Source organism: Bison bison, unplaced genomic scaffold (genome assembly GCF_000754665.1).
Source record: "Bison bison bison isolate TAMUID 2011002044 unplaced genomic scaffold, Bison_UMD1.0 scf7180017864471, whole genome shotgun sequence".
Lineage (NCBI taxonomy): Eukaryota > Metazoa > Chordata > Mammalia > Artiodactyla > Bovidae > Bison > Bison bison.
The window spans coordinates 37403006-37409005 of NW_011495032.1; the positions used below are offsets into that span (position 1 = coordinate 37403006).

The window sequence follows — 6000 nt, forward strand, 5'->3', positions numbered from 1 at the left end:
TCTTGCCTGGAGAATCCCAGGGACGGGGGAGCCTGGTGGGCTGCCGTCTATGGGGTCGCACAGAGTTGGATATGACTGAAGTGACTTAGCAGCAGCAGCATTTCATGTGAACCCCATGACAGCTCTATAGGATAGGTAAGTCAAGTGTACACCCATTTCACAGATAACCTCAGAGAGACCAAACAATTTTACTCAAGGTCACATGAAAAACAAGAGGCCAGGGATGGATCTAGAACTATATGACATAGGACAATAATGAAAAAAATATTTTGTTCAGTTAAGTTTCAGTACATCTTGGAATGAACAGACTGAAACTTTGAAGAACAGGTACCACCTCTGGTTTTGCTGTTGATTCATTGAATTCCCAGGGTAAATTAATCTATGTCTCTATTTTCACATCCACCAAATTGAGGATAATGGGCCTTGCCACCTCATGGGGCACAAGGGAGATTAATTGGATACAGCTTGTGTAAAGTCCTATGAACGCTGAGGAAGGAAAGGCCACACAGAATCATGAGTTACCAATGCTCACTGTTATTGCAACATTTGTCTAATTCACACACAGTGGCTAGGGCTCTGCTGTTCTGCCTGGTCTCTCATCTCTGTGCTGTGAACCAATGGGTGGATAAGAGGATTGCAGGCCATGTTTCTTCCCCTAGTAATTCATAATGTGTACCTGTATCAACTGGTGTAGTGCTTCAATTACTGCATGTTCAGTGGGTGTGGTGTCATGACACATCTTTCCTAATTCTCCCCAGACAAGTCTTGCTTCACAAGTGCTTTCCCAAGTTCAAATCCATTGGCAAATGTAGACTGTTACTGGCAGTGAGGGCTGAGGCACAATGTCTAATCCTTAAAGCGGTGGGTAAGGAGGTCCTATACACAAAAGGTTGGTGTCTGTATATGTCTAATGGCTAGAGCTCCAATACTTTGGCCACCTGATGCAAATAGCCAACTCATTGGAAAAGACCCTGATGCTGGGAAAGATTGAACACAGAAGGAGACGAGGGTAGCAGAGGATGAGACTGTTGGATGGTCAATCAATTGAACTGAATCACCAATTTAATGGACATGAACTTGGGCAAACTCCAGGAGATGATGAGGGACAGGGAAGTCTGGTGTGCTGCAATCCATGGAGTCGCAAAGAGTTAGACACGACTTGGCAACTGAACAACAACAACAAACTGGCTAAAGTTATTGAGAAAAGAACAGATTTGGGTGACTGAGATGGCATTCTGCATGCCGGGATCCTTCCCACATCTCCCACTCTCCCTGGAGCTGCTTCTAAGAACCACAGTCAATGGATTTTGAAAGATGCAAAAAATGTCCCTGTGGAGACCATTTTGGGCTCTGGCTATGCAGTTACAGGCATGAGAGGAAGTGGGGAATGATTCCTGCCTGCTTTGTGTCTTTAGTTTATTACTATTATTATTTTTTAAGATAACAGGATGAGGCAGTTTGGGCTAGGGATATTGCAATCTCTTTGGATGTTATCTCTTCAGTCTTCAAAGTACACACTTAAGTTGATGGTCAGTCAAAAGGGCTCCATAACCCACATTACTAAGTTTCCAGAACAGAATTAACAGCCCTCCTTTCTGAATATTAAGGGGACCCTTCTGGGTGATGGCTTCCAAAGGGCATGGTCTGATCTATTCAAATCATAAACAAAATGATTTGATTCAAGGCTAGGACACACAACAGGAACACATATATGCTAGATAAAAAAACTCCCATATGGACTGACTCTGGAAAAATTTAAAAGTAAGAATCTCCATAATACTATTAAAAAATATTCCTACTTGGCAAAGAATGTTGAATTCTACAATTCATCTTGGGTGAGTGGGGTCTGTTTGTCCTGTTAGATGGCCTAACCTTAACTCGTATATTGCCTTTCTGAAACTTGTCTTTCATGCAGAGGGACTCACAATTGCATTTTTAAAATCTCCCTGCCGTGGCCATTCACAAACAGAATCTTGGCAACAGTTTTATTTGCTTCTAAGTTAAAGTTAAAAGAAAAAAAAAATTAATCCTGACTCCTCACTTCATTGCAGGACATTCTTCCTATTAAGCTTAATTTCTTAATTCTCTCTGGATGTGGTTGACCAGGAGAGAGCCTTCTGGCCTCTGGGGCAGGGCTGATATGAAGCTGGGTATACATTGGTATGACTGTGTGGATTGGTCATATAAAAAAGACCTGATAGAGACATGGGCTGAGAGCCACTGTACTGAGCCACATCAGTTGCAGCCTCTCCCCTAAGACAAGCTCCCCTCCCACACAGATCCAGCAATATCAGCTAAAATTTAGCAAAAAGAGGGGGTACTCCAGAAGAGTGATATTTCTTCCAGAGCCACCACATCTGTTCTGATCTGTGCAGAAGTTCTGACTGCTAATTGTTAACTGCACTGCGTATCAGCCCGGTACCTGGGTAGTTATCCCACACTGGAAGAATGAACTGAGGAACTGATTCCTCTCTCCATGTGATGTTTGGGATTGGGGGAGTAGGAAGAAAGGGAGCATCGGGATTTCCATCAACTCTGGGACCAAATGAGTTTAGGAAAAAGAATTTATTTCCTTTCTTTTTCTTGTTTCTTAAGGTAGCACTGACTCCTATCCTGAGAATGAATGTTGCATGGGGAAACAGTGCCTTAACCCATTTTCTCATGAATTCCCAACTGAAAAGTGACCTGGAACTGGAAAGATTTCCCCTAACCCCCACACACCACTTCCAGGAGTGTAATTTTTATATAATGAAATGTATTGGCTTTGAGTCTCACTGTACTAAAATTCCCTTCACCAAGTTAGCTTAGATAGAGCAATTCAGCAAACACCCTAGTATTTATTTGTGGGAGTCCATTAAAACTGTGCATTACAAACGTGGGAGTCCTTCAGCAAAACTCAAGTCATTGTTTGGAGAAGGGAATTTCTTTCCAGAAGGATTTAGGGAGGCTTTTAAAAGTACACACTCTATAATGGAAAAAAATAAGGTAATGAGGAAATCTGAATGAGAACAAAGAAAGATTAAGAAAAAACAGAATCAGCACATAATAGGCGCCAAAGGTCTGTATATTATTAGAGGTGGACCACAAATTTGAGCCTGAATGTCCTAAGGAACTGAAAGAAATGATCATTTAGCCAGTTCACAGTATTAATAAAAATAAACAAATGCTTTGGGAGAGGTACAGCTTTCCCTATATTGAGAGAAATACTAATGCTCAGGCATCGAGAACTATACTTCAGCAGGTCCTAGTGCATTTGCTCCCACCCAGCACAGGAGCATCTTTGAAAGTGACTAACCATCCAGTAACCCATCCTTAATGGTGAGTGACTGAGAACCCCCGAGAGTGTCTGCCACTAAGCGGCAAAGACTAGGGAGAAACTGAGGAACTGAGCTCCCTTTACCACCTAGTAACAGAGGTCATTTCCAAGTTGGGCCACCATCATCATAGTCCTGGTATACAAAATACTGATTAAGGCAATAAAAATAGCGTAAAGCTGTTTGGTGTTAGATAGAAACATATCCCCTGCAAACTCTCCCCCAAATCTTTGCTTATCCGATAACTGGGTTAAGTTCTGAGTTAACTTTTAGGAATTACTCTTGTGAGTGAAGTACAGGACAGGAACAAGAGTTTAAAATTATCCTTTTTAATCCTAGCTTTGCAAGTAATTTACTAAGTAAATCACTATGACCTCTACCATGAGTCATTTCCTCACTTATGCAGGAAAAATAAATCTGGGTACCTATCCACCATAACTATTACAAGTAGAAGAATCTCCTATAAAATGTGGTTAGCCATGTTGAAGTATTAAGCACTTAAGATGAAAATTATGTTTGAAAATTAAAATGTGATCTCAATAACTCATTAAGAGTTATGACATGGAGAAAAGAACTTCAGTTGTCATCCCTATAAAAGTATGCTACTAATAACTGTTTTTTTTTCATTCAGAAATATGATTCAGTTATGATCACAGAGAATTTTGTGCATTACAGTATAAGAATAAAAGTCAGAGCAATGCATTGCTAGGAGCACTTGTATAGAAAAGAATTAGGTCTTATAAAGGCAGAACTTAGTAACTTCTCTGATTCAGTAGACGGTCTTGGGAAGAACAGGATCTGATCACAGGGTTCCAAATCTGATCATTCCTCAACAGCTTGTGTAATATTCATATCTTTGGTATTCATATTACATCAATTTACAAATGATTCTTGTGACAACCTGCCAGTGGAAAATGTATGTCACAACCTTTTCTTTCAAGCAGTGCTGCTGACAAGTAGCAGTCTCATCTTCTTGTCAAACTTGACTTTCTCCTAAGCCAAAGATTCTCTTACTAAGACTTCTGCCAATCACAAAGAGACAACTTAAGTGATCCATGGCTTGCTTTGTAACCACAACATATGAACGGCCTTCCCCCTCCCTCTCTGTAGAACAACTTTTCATCAGAGCCACTGTCTCATTGGGAGAGAAAAGAGAAAAGTTCCCCAGTGGCATTTTCCTAAGTTGTAGAGTCAAAAATATTAACATAGCAATTAGTATTTCCCATTTTTTCTAAGAAAAAAAGTTCTTTTTTTTCTGAAAAGAATGTACCTCAGAAAAATAGAATTGAAATCATGAAATGCCATTTTACACCTATCAGATAGGCCAAAGTTTAAAAAGTCTGACCACACCAAGTGCTGGAGAGGATACGCAGCAGTGGGAGCTCTCATCCCATGGTGGGGAAGAAGTGTGTTAGTAAAGCTACACTGTGGAAGTGTAGCAATGCAGGAGACCAGGGTTCGATCCCTGGGTCGGGAAGATCCTCTGGAGAAGGGAATGGCAATCCACTCCAGTAATCTTGCCTGGAGAATTCCATGGACAGAGAAGTTTCACTGGCTACAGTTTGTGGGGTCACTAAGAGTCAGACACAACTGAGCGACTAACACACACAAACAGACACACACACACACACACTGTGGAAAGCATCTGGCCACATTCAACATCATTGAAAATACGCATGGCTCTAGGTATATATGCTAGACCACATGTGCACAAAGACATAAAAGAATATGCATCAAAATTCCATCATAAATAAACAAAATGAAGAACTGATATCATCAAAGACCAAGGATAAGTAGATTGTGATATATCTATGCATGGAGTACATGGTCAAGCTGAATACAGTAAAGTTGTATAAATCAACAGAAATAAACATATAAAATGCAATGCTGAGGGAAAGCATAATGTCCAGCTTCAAAAGTATGACACTAAAGGATACTAGAGTGGGGTACCATTTATGTAAATTTTAAAACCCTGTGGTCAAAAGGCATTAACTTCCAGTTATAAGATAAACAAGTCCTGGGGATATAATATATAACATGGTGACTATAGTTAACAATATTTTATTGTAAAACTGAAAGTTTCTAGCTAAATAGATCTTAAATATCACAAGATATCTAAATATCACAAGAAAAACAATTTGTAACCACGTGAAGCAAGGGACCAGCAAATCTGGAAAACTCAGCAGCGGCCACAGGACTGGAAAAGGTCAGTTTTCATTCCAATCCCAAAGAACGGCAACGCCAAAGAATGCTCAAACTACCGCACAATTGCACTCATCTCACATGTTAGTAAAGTCATGCTCAAAATTCTCCAAGCAGGGCTTCAGCAATATGTGAACCGTGAACTTCCTGATGTTCAAGCTGGTTTTAGAAAAGGCAGAGGAACCAGAGATCAAATTGCCAACATCTGCTGGATCATGGAAAAAGCAAGAGAGTTCCAGAAAAACATCCATTTCTACGTTATTGACTGCCAAAGCCTTTGACTGTGCGGATCACAATAAACTGTGGACAATTCTGAAAGAGATGGGAATACCAGACCACCTGATCTGCCTCTTGAGAAATTTGTATGCAGGTCAGGAAGCAACAGTTAGAACTGGACATGGAACAACGGACTGGTTCCAAATAGGAAAAGGAGTACGTCAGGGCTGTATATTGTCACCCTGCTTATTTAACTTATATGCAGAGT

The 6000-nt window shown here is 40.4% G+C and overlaps 1 protein-coding gene across 1 annotated transcript in view; it reads right to left on the reverse strand.

The window, feature by feature from the left end:
• Positions 1-6000, reverse strand: part of ABCA12 (ATP-binding cassette, sub-family A (ABC1), member 12) — a 202021-nt gene that overhangs the window by 145011 nt on the left and 51010 nt on the right. The gene's annotated exons all lie outside the window — the stretch shown is intronic.